We start from the raw sequence: 15,499 nt of genomic DNA, 5'->3' as shown, positions 1-15,499 counted from the left end.
AAGTTTAGCTTTATGGTTCTTTTTGTTTGTTTCCACTGTTAAATAAGACACATTTTAATTAAAAAAAAAAAAGACTGACATTTTATACATTGCATTTTCTTCAGAAAATCAAAAGCAAAGGATCGTTCACACTTCCTAAAAGTTCATCACTGCAGATTGGAAACACAACTATTGAAAAAATAGCTGAACTTGCACATGAAGTCTATTTCCCCCTTAATTGCAGAAGTCAAGTTTTCTCAGATGTCAATACAGAGTTGAAAGCAGTTGGTAAAACTTTGCAGATTACTTGTGCTTGTTCCAGCCTGTTGCACTGGTAAACCCACAGGCTGTATTCTTGGTTGCTCGCATCTGTGGTCTTCAGAGCCAGAAAGTTCTTTCCTGCCTCGAGACCGTCGTGGAAACACACCATCCGGATGATTAAATACAGAGAGAGCTGAAGCAGAACACCATACTGATCTAATGTGGATACCTTTATATAATACTTGGAAATTCCCATAATAAATTCTTCCTCCAGAGGAACAAAGGACAACTTTCCATCTTGCTGGGCAATAACTATATAACTTATCAGGTCCAGTGGCCCTTCGAACTTTTCCCCTCCGAAAGTTTTAGTTTCTCAATGATACCAACATACTTTATTCAAAGTTCTGCACAGGTGTCTGAATTGTTGCTTTGTCCTGTGTTCTTGGTGGAATCGGTGTTGAGGCTTGCCACGGTGCTGGACCATGACAGTCCCCCAAGGTTGGAGTCTACCAACTTGCTCTTGGTACTGATTTCACTGCTCTGGGAACTGCTACTGCTGTGGTGCTTTTTGCCTTTAAGAAACACCTTCCACCATAGCTTGATGCACAGGTGCTTCCTGCCAAATTGAATGCTATTCTACCATCTTCAAAGGTTCGACAGAGTGTCTGCAAAAGTAGCATCCTTTAACTCCTACACTGTCGATTCTTGACAGAAAAGCAAGGTACCTGGGAAATCCCATGGACAGAGAAGGCTGAAGTGCTCTAGAGTCAGACGCGGCCAACTCGCTGCCCTCTGCGCTCAGGACAGCCACTTTGGTTCTAGCTGGATGGTTCTTACTTATGATCTCTCAAGAGATGTTAATCAAGATATTAGCTGGTACTGAAGTCAATTCGACTTAACTGAGATAGGTTCTGCTTCAGAGCTCACTCACTAGTCTGTTGGTTGGCAAGTCTCAAAATGTCCCTGCTCTAAGTTTATTCTTGTGTCTCTGTTGGGCTGCCTCAAAATATACAGCTGATTTCTTCCAGAAGCTTGTGATTTGAAAGAAAGTGAGAAAGCATCCAAATGCCACAATCTTTTTTATAACCTAGTATTATAAATGATGGAATTCCCAGATGGCTCAGTGGTAAAGAATCTGTCTTCCAATGCAAGAAACTTGGATTTGATCCCTGGGTTGGAACGATCCCCTGGAGGAGGAAATGGCAACCCACTCCAGTATTCTTGCCTGGGAAATCCCATGGACAGAGGAACCTGGCAAGGTACAGTCCATAGTGTTGCAAAAAATTGTACATGACTGAGCCACTAAGCACACACACGTTAGAAATGATGGCCTATCCCTTCTTTCATGTTCTGTTTTTTTGTTTTTTTTTTTTAAAGAATCATGAAGTCAAGCTGACACTTAAGGGGAAACTCATTAGGAGACAACAATATCACAAATATTGTTCTGTGATTTTTCTAATCAAGTGATTATAAATCACTTTATAATTGGTAAATTATCTAACAAAGATGGGCAAGTACAGACTACATGAGGAATAAGCAATCTTTAGAAGGCATATTGGGAAGAACTGTTAGTGAAATATCACATCAAAAAGCATACTGAAAGATAAAATTTGGAAAACTGAAAAGTGTCTTTTGCATTGATCTTCATCAGTTGCACATTTTCCAGTAGAAGACCCAAGTGAAATATTGATAGGTACTTAGAGCTTTTGTAATTTTCAAGGCTTTAAGGAAAAGCAATAAATAATATATATAGGTTTCCTTTTACCTTGTCAAATACAGTCACACATCAGACATGGATTCATGCTGAAGATTGAGAGTTTATATTCAGCTAGGCCTCCTCAATTTTATAGAACTCACTCAGGACTGTGAATTTGGTACTAGGTGACTAGATAGTGGGAATTTCAGTAGAGTAGGAAAAAAAAAACTGTAAAAAAAATTCAGATATCCAATCAACATATAATTGGTTAATTAGTGTGCATTAGAATTTGAAGTAACTTATGTAGACATTAACAATAATATTAAATCATTTTATTATTTACATCCAGTTTTAGGAAGATTAGGTAATAAGAAAGTTAATTTGTTTTACTTAATTTATTTCCTTTTACTTTTTTATAGCTATGTAAAATATCCTTTCTGTGTTAAAACTCATAAACAATTAAATAGAACTGAGTATGTTGAAAATTTATTGAAAAAATAAGAAATTAATTATTCCACTAATTATTATGATTACCCTTATTGATAGATTATCACTTTATTAAAAAAAGAAAAACTTAGAAACTGTTTCTAAAAAAAAAAGTAATATAGTCTTCACAATACTATAGAAAGGGATCTGAATGTTTTTAGTTATCTTTCTACTCAACTGTGTGCCAAACAATTATATTTATTTTTTCAAAGAGAAATGAATTGCAATCCAGTCATAACTGACTCTATATCCAATTATTTATTTAAAAAGAAAAAAGACATTTGTTTTGAATAACTACACCAGTGGAGTTAGATAAATTCGTGGGACAAAAATCTCTGAAACTCTGTGTTGTTCTCAAATTGAAGGATTTTTCAGATGTTTAGGTTGTAAATAAAATAAACAGAGCAACAAGGCAGTAGATAGAGCTATACTTTGTCATAGACAATGTATGCACAAATCAGCTCAAAACTAGATCTGATCTTAGCATTGTGATTAAAACATGCATTTAGTTTATTTAAACCTTCTGAGCTCTAACTGTTGATATTGGGAATAAATAGTAGTACATAATCCAAAGAATGGCTGCAAATATCAAATGTAATACTATATAGATTATTCTATTATTTTAATTGATTTTTCATTGAAGTATAGTTAATTTGCAGTATTGTATTAGTTTCTGGTATAGAAAAGTGACTCAGTTATACACAAACATGCATTATTTTTGTATCCTTTCCATTATGACTTACCCCAGGTTATTGAATATAGTTCCCTGTGCTATCTAATAGGACCTTGTTGCTTATCCTGCAAGGCTTATTACAAATCACTGGCCTACTATGTGGTTGATGATAAAACATGAGCTTTTCTGTTTTTTATTATTAGCAGCATGAAAATTGAAACTTGAAACAATTAGTAAACAGTTAGCTTTGTCTATTTTTAATTCTGGATTCTCAGATTCAGCCAACTACAGATCATGTACAACGCTTGTGATCTGCAGTTGGTTAAATCTGCAGATACATAATCCACAGATATGAATGATTAGCTATGGGACTTAAACATCCCCGGATTTGGGTATCCACAGCAAGTCCTAGAGCCAGTTTACCAATACTGAGAGACAACAGTAATTTTACAAGTAGTGATAAACGTTGCTTAGAAAATTTTATAGAGATTGATTCTCTATCAAACAACAAAGACCTTATCAATTTATTATCAATTTATTAAGTAAAAGACAGAAAAGGAATGGTATTAAATCCACAACTGTATAAAAAATGAATATTGTTAAAATGGAACTTATTAGAATTAAATCTTTTGCTCTATAAAAGATCTTATTGAAAGAATTAAAAAAAAAAAGCTAGAAACTGGGCAAAATATTTTCCAATCCTATATCTGCTGAAAGACTCATATTTAAAATTATTTAAAGAGCATTCAAAACTCAACAGAAAAACAAAAGTAAACAATTCAATTACAAAATTATCAAAGGACATGAAGAGATGTTTTACCAAAGAAGTATAGATGGGAAATAAGCATATATAAACAGATATTGAATAACATTACCTTTCAGGGAAAGGCTAAGTTAAAAACATGAAGAGCTAGTACTATACATCTATCAGAATGGCTAAAAATAAAAATAAAATAGCTATAATACCAAATACTTACAAGGTTTCAGGAAAATTGGATTTCTTGCATGTTGTTTGTGAGGATATAAAAATGATACAGTCATTCTGGAAGATATTTTCACTCTGGAAAATAGGTTTCATAGACACACACATGCATACACATATAAAGCATGCTCTTGCCTTACGACCCACCAGATGCACTCAGGTATTTATCCAGAAAGCAAAAACTTTTACCCACACAAAAACTTGTAGATAGTTGTTTATACCAGCCTTATTTGTAATAGCCAGAAACTGGAAACAACCAAAATGTCCCTCAGTGGGTGAATGATTTAACAAATAGTGGTATTTTTATTGCCATGGAATACCACTCAGGAATAAAAACAAGTGAATTTTTGGTATATACAACAACTTGTATGTATCTCAAGGCTATTATGTTGAGCAAAAAAGCCAGTGTCAAAAGTCTGCAAACTACTATATAATTCCATTGACATGAATTTTTAAAATCATAACAGTATAGAGATAAAAAAACATATCTGTGGTTTCCAAGGACTGAGGATAGTAAGGATGGGATTTGACAGATAAAGAGGTACCATGAGGTGACCCTTATGCTGATGCAGTGGCTATGTATCTTGATTGCTGTGGTGATTACATGAATCTGCACATATAATAAAGTGGCATAGAACTATATGTGCCAATTGTACCAATGTCAGTTTCTTAGTTTTGATACTGTACTACATTTATGTAAGGTATAACCATTGGAGGAGCCAGGATAAAGTTTACACTGAACCTCACTATACTATCTTTGCAACTTCCTGTGAATCTATAATTATTTCAAGATTATTTGTTAAGTGGGTTAAAAAGGTAGGCATCTCAATTCATCAGTTCCTCAAAAATGTCATCAAAGAACTTTGTCAAAATGATCCTGAAAAAGTCCTTCTAAAGATCAGGCTAATGATGAAAGTACTTCTTTAAACTTTTAGTTTATCACACATGAAAAATTAGAAACTATAAAAATGTAATATGAATTTGACTAGTGGTTAGTGTTATTGTAGCATGTTAAACTATTTATTATTTGATTAATCTATAATTCAGTTTTAGAGGGTACTCACACTGCACTGAGTCCTATAATATTAATCTTTCAGGCAGACTGATAGGCATCTTTCTCAAAATAATTTTATTACTACAATTTTATGTGTAACTAGAAAATTCAAGATGCTATATAATATTTTTCCTACATCAGTGAGCAACTATGTCACACTTGTGAACTTTAATCTAGGTTTGATCTGCTCCAAAGTCTCTGTTATTTCCAATGTAGTAAAACTATATTTTCTCTTTTATGTCCATAAGTATGTTGTTTGTGTGTGTGTGTGTGTATGTGCACTTCCTCACTCAGTCATGTCCAACTATGTGATGCTATGGACTGTAGCCCACCAGACTCCTCTGTCCACGGGGATTCTCCAGGCAAGAATACTGGAGTGGGTTGCCATTTCCTCCTCTAGAGGATCTTCCCAATCCAGGGACTGAACCCAGGTCTCTCACATTGCAGGCCTATGTTTTACTGTCTGAGCCACCAGCCATTTCTGAAAAAAAAACTTGGCCGTCAATTTCTAACTCAGATTTTCCAACAAATTGTCCCTTTAGCCCATCTCATTGCTTTTGTGTAAAAAGTGGTTTGTCTGACACTCCACAGCTATTCTAGAAACTTAAGGCCATGTAAGGAAGGGCTACAGGACTGATTTCTGTATTAGAGGTTGCTGGTCTTCATAATGGAATGATTAGATCTGATTTACAGCAGAATCAAGGTTTCCCTTGTGGCTCAGCTGGTAAAGAATCTGCCTGCAATATGGGACACCTGGGTTTGATCCCTGGATTGGAAAAATCCCCTGGAGAGGGCAAGGGCTACCCACTCTAGTATTATAGTCCATGGGGTCGCAAGGAGTTGGATGTGACTGAGCAACTTTTACATACACAGCGGAATCAAACCTTGCTCTAGGTAACACCCTACAGAGAAGCTGATAATCTGCTGCAGCCCCAAAGCAGCTGTTATTTCTCACTCAGGTGAACTTCTAAACAAATAACTAACTTTGCCCAAAGGGGCCAAGGTCTCCTTGGACGGAGCCTAACAATTTCTTAATATTTCTTTTGCTGTCCTCAGTAAAGTTTTCAGAGTGTGAATTGTGTGGCTATTTAAAAACTCCAGGTTGATATCTCCACTTCCACTTGAAAAAAAAAAAATTTCTAGTATCCACTGAGAAATTTAGACTGATAAATTCCATGTATTGGATGTTTGCAATTAGCTTTTTGGTGACTGCCAAGTAGAAGTCAAATCTGGGGTAGCTGACCGCTGACTTGATCTAATTTCCATGCTTTCAGTGTCTTTGTCCTCTTCCTAGGCCCATCCAAATTCCTCTTTTTGTCATTTTCCCTACTATTCTCTACAGAATCTCTATTCCATGGGAAACAACTCCCACACGTCCTCAGCAGTATTCTCCACCGATCTCTCGTCTTTCACTAGAACCTAAGTTTCCTCTAATATTAGTCTGTTCCTGCATTCATCATGAGTGTTCACTCTACCATCCTCCACTTAGCTCAAGCGAGGATTGACTTTTCCATAGCTTTCCACTTCTGCTTTCATCCTACGTAAATGTCTTCCATCTTTAAAAGTTCTTGGTACTTGTCTGTCCTATCCAGTATCACTCTTCTCCCTCTTTATCTGCCAAGCTTCTAATTTATCCTGTTTAAATCTTGATGATTAGAATCTTCTCTGGCATCTTCTCACATGACTTCACCATATATGTAAATGGCCCATGTATAAACCTTATACAGTTTTTTTTTTCTGTTTTCACACTGTAGCTCTTTATCTCTACACTGCTTAAATAACTAATTTCCATCACTCTCCCCTCATTATCATCATCATGACCACATGTTCTGTCTTTCAAATGTACTCTCAATGTTTCCAGCCAATTTTTTTCTCCTGCCTTTTCAGCATATCCAGTTTTCTGTGAATAAATTTAATTCTTGTGATCTCTTCTTTACTTCTTTCATCACTTAATACCATTACCAGCTTAGTCCCTTGTCTTTTTCTTACAACAATCCAATACATACACTATGGGTAATCAATCCATAAATTTACACGCTCAGTTCCTACAGGGTTATTCATTCAGTATTTAGGTGGAAATCATCCAAATTAGCAGTTTGTTTTCTTTGAAAATATGGCCTCTAAGCTCAACAAGATCTTGTTACTAATTGGAGATCTTTGTACATATCACTGGTTAGCTTCTTCTTGCATTCCTAAAAGAGCTCCCTCAGAGCTTTGCTGGCATTCTCTGCTCCCTGATTTACAGTTTTCCTCATTAGTTGGTGACCAAATTGTTCTCATCTAATTCCTTCTAATTTCAGTTGAGACTTGATTCTTCCCTACTATATGAAAGATAAATACAAATGGCAACCCACTCCAGTACTCTTGCTGGGAGAATCTCATGGAGAGAGGAGCCCGGTGGGCTACAGTCCATGGGCTTGCAGAGTCAGACATGACTGAGTGACTAACACTTTCACTCTCACTTTTCACATACATTCTAGTTTGTATTTGTTCTCATCACCTCTGATACTGATCCATCACTTTGATTTCTTCTGTTTCTACACCTTCAACTTCTCTTTCTTTCTCTTCAGAATATTTGTGAAATCATTCTATCATATTCTGTTTCATGTTTATTTTACATATTCTTTTAAATACTTATTTATTGTGCTTCTTTCCAATCCTAACTTCAAAGTAAAAGACTACTTTAACTTTCTTCAGTTTATTCCTCTCCATTTCCAACTTAATACATTGTATTTTATGTTGTTTCTTCATCACTAGTTGAAACTGCCATTTCAAAAGCCATGGTCTAAGCACTAGTGAAGTTAACTTCTTGATTGACCCTTCTTTTATTTTTGTTGACACTTTCTTATCAAGCCTCTCTTTCTCCAACTTCTTTCCAGGTTCCCCGTCTTCTGCTCATCTCTTAAACATTCGTATTCAATAAGGACCTCCTCTTCTGCCTTTTTACATTATATTCTTCTTATGATCTCATTCCATTTCTGTGGTTTGAATTGCCACCAGTGGACTGATGACATGAGTAACATTTTTTTTTTTTCTGCTCAAAACTTTAGCCAAAATATGTTTAACCTATTTATCAAAAATTATATCTCCAGAAAGTATAAACAGCGGATGAGAATGGTTTAAGATCCACACTGCCTGAGTTTAGGTCTAGATTTTGCCATTCACTGCTGTGTATGATTAGACAAGTTGTCTGTGTCAATTTTCTTTCCCTAAATTAAAATTAATTTCTCATTAATATTGTTGTTGGGAGGATTAGACATTTAGCATTCATATAACACTTAGAATGGTGCCTTTCATGAGCTTTCAACAAATGTTATTTCTTCCTAATGGTTTTAAGAAAGAAGAAAAGGACATATTTGGATTCATGTATCTATTTATTATAGGAATACTGTAAAAAGATCTCTAAACTATAATTCTTAGATTTCTATGGACTCACTGGCCTTTTATACTACTCTTCAATTCCCCTGGTATTTGTAAATACCAGCCTTTTTTTGTATCTTTTTTATTGTATTTACAATCCCCCTGGTACTTTTAAATATCAGGTTGGAGTATTTGTAAATACTCCAGCCTCTTTTCTCAGCAGGCCCCAAATGGCATCATTTACGTTCATGCCCATGATACCAAACCTAAACTTAGTGCCTAACCTAACTGCAATTTTTACCTTACCCAGGAATATTGTAACCAACCAGTCTGGAATATTTTATTTTTCACCAATGAGGTAATCTGCCACTTGGGCCCTTTCCACCCCCAGAGAAAAGGAGAAAAACTGCATGATAAAACCCTGGCTGTTCCTATTTCTTCCCCCACAAAAAGATATTTCAGCCTAAAGATAACCCCCCCCTTTTTTTCTTTTGCTAATATTTAGCTCCCATTCCCTACCATTCTTCCTATAAAAAATCTTCCATTTTGTGCAGTCCCTCAGCAGACTCTTCTAGTTGTTAGACAGAATGCTGCCTGATTCATGAATTTCCTAATAAAGTCAATTAGATCTTCAAATTTATTCAACTGAACTTTTGTTTTTTAACATAATATAGTTCAGTTGAAAGGATCCCTGTAACCCCCTTATTCTTGTCTGGATTCTGAATCTATTGCCACTGAAGTGAATTGGGCCTTCTGATACTTTTCATAGACTATTTAAATAGCTATGAACTTGGCTGTCTCCTAATCTGTTTTCTATGTATTGTATTGATTGATATTTTTAAACACAACACTAATTATGTCACTGTCCTTTAAAGATCTTTTCAAGGCTCCTTACTGCCTTTGGAGTTAGATCAGTCTCTTGCCATGCCATAGGGTACCACCATGACTGATCATGACTGGTCTCTCCAGCCACTTTTCTCACCAGCTGTTGCTCAAGCTCCATGGAGCAGGTATAAGAAATATACAGTCAGGCTGCAGAAAGGGGGACCACTTCCAGGGCCCAAGAGTGAGCTCTTGTCTAACACTCAGAAATTAATTGTCCAAGGAGATAAAGCAAGAGACTCTATTGGGAAGGAATGCCCAGGCAGAGACCATTAGAATGAGGGAACTCAGGAGAACTGTTCTGCCACCTGGCTTGCAGTCTCAGGTTTTATGATAATGAGGTTAGTTTCTGGGTCATCTCTGGCCAATCATTCTGACTCAGCATCCTTCATGGTGGCACATGCATTGCTCAGCCAAGAGGGATTCCAGGGAGGATGATTCTGGGAGATTGGTAGGGGATACCGACTGGTGTCTCCTCTCTCCTTTTGCCTTTCCCCAAATTCTTTCAGGTGATGGTGACTTGTTAGTTCCACTTTTGTTACCAAGACCTCTTCTTACAAGATAACCCATGCAAATGGCCACTGTAGGGTCTGACCATGGTGGACAGTTTTGGTCAATGGCCCCCTTAACATACTGAAATATTCTGACCTCCCTCTCTCATGTTTCTTCACTTCCAGATTTTCCCAGCTTTAGCAAGTCTCCTTGCTAATGGATCACCTCTTCCTAGTCCAGATTAGGTGCCACTCCTATGGCTCATTTGCATACCTCTAGCTTACCACTTGGGCTTTCCAGGTGGCACTAGTGGTAAAGTACCTACCTGCCAATTCAGGAGACACAATGAGACACGGGTTCAATCCCTGGGTCAAGAAGATCCCCTGGAGAAGGGAATGGCAAATCACCCTAGTATTCTTGCCTGGAGAATCCCATGGACAGAGGAGCCTGGTAGGCTATTGTCCATGGGTTGCCAAGAGTCAGACATGACCGAGTGACAGAGCATACACACACACATATCCCCATGAAACTTCAGACCTTCAGTATCTGCCTTTCACCTTTGCATCTCTAGTACCAAATGCAGAGCTTAGAACATAGTGTTGTATAAATGTCTGTGTGAAGAATGCAACTGAACTAACTATATCTTATTATAAAACTTTATTTTTTACTCTTAATATTTTCTGGAACCTAACCACAACAGCAGAAAATCATCTATATAAAAGGTCATTCTTCTATAAACTCTAAAAAATCTGACAGTTTTCTTTTTTTGTTTCTTTCTTTTTTTTTTTTTGTCTTATAGATAAAAGCAAGGATTCTCAATTCTTTTCAGTTCAGTCGCTCAGTCATATCGAACTCTTCGCAGTCCCATGGACTGCAATACACCAGGCCTCCCTGTCCATCACCAACTCCCAGAATTTACTCAAACTCATGTCCATTGAGTCATTGATGCCATCTAACCATCTCATCCTCTGTTGTCCCCTTCTCCTCCCATCTTCAATCTTTCCCAGCATCAGTGTCTTTTCAAATAAGTCAGTCCTTTACATCAAGTGGCCAAAGTATTGAAATTTCTGCTTCAACATCAGTCTTTCCAATGAACGTTCAGGACTGAACTCCTTTAGGATGGACTGATTGGCTCTCTTTGCAGTCCAAGGGACTCTCAAGAGTCTTCTCCAACACCATAGTTCAAAAGCATCAGTTCTCCAGCTCTCAGCTTTCTTTATAGTCCAACTCTCACATCCATACATGACTACTGGAAAAACAATAGCCTTGACTAGATGGACCTTTTTTGGCAAAGTAATGTCTCTGGTTTTTAATATGCTGTCTAGGTTGGTCATAACTTTTCTTCCAAAGAGTGTCTTTCTTTCACGGCTGCAGTCACTATCTGCAGTTATTTTGGAGCACTTCCCCCCAAAATAAAGTTTGTCACTGTTCCCACATCCAAGGTCAGGAGTGGTGCCTGCACTTTGCTGGAGTAGCCATGTGGAGATACCCCACATCCAAGGTCAGAGAAACCCCAGTAAGAAAGTAGGCACTGGAGCAGCTATGAGGAGATACCTCATGTTCAAGGGCAAAGGAGAAGCCCCAGCAAGATGGTAGGAGGGGCGAATTCACGTTTAAAATCAAACCCCATTCCTGCCAGAGAAGCCCAGAGAGCTCAAACAAACTTTGTGTGCACCAGGACCCAGGAACCCCACAGAGACTGAGACAGAACTGTGTTTGAGAGTCTCTAGCGGAGGTATGGGTCAGCAGTGGTCAGCCACAGGGGCAGGGGCTCTGGGTGTGGGTGTTGCATAAGTCTTCTTGGAGGAGATTACCATTAACCCCACCATAGAGCTGCCAGAACTTACATAGGATTGGGAAATTGACTCTTGCAAAGCACAACAGAATGTTATGCACCAGAACCCAGGAGAAAGGAACAGTGACCCCACAGGAGACTTGCCTGTGGGTGTCTGGGAGTCTCTGGTGAAGGCAGGGGTCAGTGGTGACCTGCTGCAGGGTTGGGGGCATGGACTGTAGCAGTACATGCACGAGATCTTTTGAGGAATGTCACCATTATCTTCATTACCTCCACCGTAGTTTCACCCCAGGAAAATAGCAGGGAGGGAACACAGCTCCACCCATGAGCTCCTTATTGCCAAATTCAGACTCAAATTGAAGAAAGTAGGGAAAACCATTAGACCATTCAGGTATGACCTAAATCAAATCCCTAATGATTATACAGTGGAAGTGAGAAATAGATTTAAGGGACTGGATCTGATAGAGTACCTGATGAACTATGGATGGAGGTTCATAACATTGTACTGGAGACAGGGATCAAGACCATTCCCAAGAAAAAGAAATGCAAAAAAGCAAAATGGCTGTCTGAGGAGGCCTTACAATTAGCTGTGAAAAGAAAAGAAGCCAAAAACAAAGGAGAAAAGGAAATATATAAGCATCTGAATGCAGAGTTCCAAAGAATAGCAAGAAGAGATAAGAAAGCCTTCCTCGGTGATCAGTGCAAAGAAATAGAGGAAAAATATAAAATAAGAAAGACTCAAAATCTCTTCCAGAAAATTAGAGATACCAAGGGAACATTTTATGCAAAGATGGGCTCAATAAAGGACAAAAATGGTATAGACCTAACAAAAGCAGAAGATATTAAGAAGAGGTGGCAAGAATACATAGAAGAACTGCATAAAAGACATCCTGACAACCCAAATAATCATGATAGTGTGATCACTCACACTCACCTAGAGCCAGACATCCTGGAAAGTGAAGTCAAGTGGGCCTTAGGAAGCATCACTATGAATAAAGCTAGTGGAGGTGATGGAATTGCAGTTGAGCTATTTCAGTTCCTAAAAGATGATGTTATGAAAGTGCTGCACTCAATATGCCAGCAAATTTGGAAAACTCACCAGTGGCCACAGAACTGGAAAAGGTCAGTTTTCATTCCAATCCCTAAGAAAGGCAATGCCAAAGAATGCTCAAACTACTGCACAATTGCACTCATCTCACATGCTAGTAAAGTAATGCTCAAAATTCTCCAAGCCAGGCTTCAACAATACATGAACCATGAACTTCCAGATGTTCAAGCTGGTTTTTGAAAAGGCAGAAGAACCAGAGATCAAACTGCCAACATCTGCTGGATCATCGAAAAAGCAAGAGAGTTCCAGAAAAACACCTGGAACTTCTGCTTTATTGACTTTATTGACTATAAAACCTTAGACTGTATGGATCACAATAAACTGTGGAAAATTCTTTAAGAGAAGGGAATACCAGATCACCTGACCTGCCTCTTGAGAAACCTATATGCAGGTCAGGAAGCAACAGTTAGAACTGGACATGGAACAACAGACTGGTTCCAAATAGAAGGAGTATTTCAAGGCTGTGTATTGTCACCCTGCTTATTTAACTTATATGCCGAGTATATCATGAGAAACACTGAGGTGTATGAAGACCAAGCTGGAATCAACACTGCTGGGAGAAAAATATCAATAACCTCAGATATGCAGATAATACCACCATTATGGCAGAAAGTAAAGAGGAACTAAAAAGCTTCTTGATGAAAGTGAAAGAGGAGAGTGAAAAAGTTGGCTTAAAGCTCAACATTCAGAAAACTAAGATCATGGGATCTGGTTCCATCACTTCATGGCGAATAGATGTGGAAACAGTAGAAACAAGGATTCTAAATGAGTATTATTCTATCTTTTCCTAAACTGACCTCAGCTCTTCATATTTGTGACCACTTGAATTTCTCAGTGAAGACTAATAGTAGTATTTATGTCTGTTAATGAACAGAATGGAAGAGAGATTTGGACTACAAGGAAAATATTTTAGCAAACTACAGATTATAATGGTGATGGTTTCTGTATATGCTAATTAATTTCCCTATTCAAAGTTAGGCTGCTAGGGATGTTCTTGGCGCTGAACTGCCCACCCCTTTTTCCCAATCTCTGTGACTTCTAGACTTTCTTCATGAAATATTCACAATTACAAGCAGCACATGAATCTCAGAACTTAATATTAAGGAAAAGGTGTCATATACAAAATAGTATATTCTGTATAATTCCATTGACAGGAGGTACAAAGTAGACAAAGCTAATGTATGCTCTTAGACATGAGGATGGCGGTTACTTTAAAACCCAGTGACAGGAAAGGAACACAAGGAGCACATCTGGAGGAAATGTTCTATTTCATGATCAAGGTGCTGGTTACGTGGATGTATTTAGTTGTGAAAATTCACTATAGCTTAAAAAACTGCAATAGTTTTTATGAGGAAATGGTTATTATTATTTCCATTTGTAGATAGGAGGCTGATGACTTGGTTGAGGTTGTACATCCCTTCAGTGGCAGACCTGAGTTTAAATCTAGGCTACCTGCCTCCAGTGTCCAAGTGCATAACCATTCTGAGGAGTGATATCTGCATGGAAATTGTGACTTACATAGGACTCAATACAGGAGTATAATATCAGGCCTTTCAAATAATTTATGATACTGTAGCAGCCTTTTCTGTGTCTTTTATATTCAGTTTTTAATGGAAGCATTTTACTTAGATTTGAAATTTGGAGTTTAATATGAGATATCAATGAATCGGAAAGACTGAATTCTAACTAGCTCATATTTCTGTAGCATAAAAAGAAGGCTTTTTAATGTATAAATCAGAATCATGACACAAAGCTAAAATATGTAAAAATATGTCACCCACTTTTATTATTTTTAAAAAACCTTCACTTGAATGATTTGTGTCTTCAGCATCAACTTTGATGAGTTTTGTCACTTTATGAGTATAATGTACATTTTGTTCATAAAATAATCAAAATATAACTATAGAAAGAAGATTTATCATTACTCTGAGGACATAGTTTTTGATAAACACCCAAGTAGATTGTGTGTTAATAACTTGAACTAGAAAAAAGTTATTGAATCATTTTGATTGCTATATAAGTATATATGGCATAATACATCACATATATATTTTACAGATAGAGAAAATACCAATGTAATCACTGGTATAAAATAATTGTCATAGATTAATATATAATTTCTTCTGACTGAGTTAACTTTTTCTCATTAAGATGGGAAGTGAAATGTTTTATCAAAGTGCACATAGAATAAGTCCTTTTGACTTCCTTGAAAAAAAACCTTTGATAAAATTTCACATGACAGGATGATGAATAAGCTGAAAGCTTCAAAAACTCTAGGCATTTTATCCAAAACACTAAAACAAGCTAAAAGGGATAATGGAGATTGCTTTAAAAGTGGCTTATGGCCACATTCTTTGGTAAGTGTTAAGTGGGGTTTTATAAGGTCACTTTATTGAACTCCACTACTTTAAAGACATAGAAACACATATTTTTAAAGTATAAAACTAGAAGAAACTATTATGCATCACTGTGATATATTTAATAAAGCCAACCATTTTTAATTGAGGTCAGAAAGTAATATTGTCATGAATACATTCAAATTATAAATTTACTTTTCATTAAATTTAGAATTATTACATGGGCTTTATGTGATATTACCTTTAGTATATATTTTAAGGTATCACTTTATTTTTTATCAAATATTTATAGAAGATAGGTTTATATAAGTATCATTGGTTAGAATGAAATTGCATTAAAATTCAGCATGAAAATGAGCTATCAAAGGGATATT

General features: G+C 36.8%; 1 pseudogene; it reads right to left on the bottom strand.

Annotated features, from left to right (window-relative positions):
• Window positions 1-226: 226 nt before the first annotated feature.
• LOC138069513 (integrin beta-1-binding protein 1-like) overlaps window positions 227-15,499 on the bottom strand; it is a 117,445-nt pseudogene continuing 102,172 nt past the window's right edge.

Source organism: Capricornis sumatraensis, chromosome 2 (genome assembly GCF_032405125.1).
Source record: "Capricornis sumatraensis isolate serow.1 chromosome 2, serow.2, whole genome shotgun sequence".
Lineage (NCBI taxonomy): Eukaryota > Metazoa > Chordata > Mammalia > Artiodactyla > Bovidae > Capricornis > Capricornis sumatraensis.
Note: the sequence above shows the minus strand (reverse complement) of the source record. Positions and strands in the feature narration are given on the sequence as shown.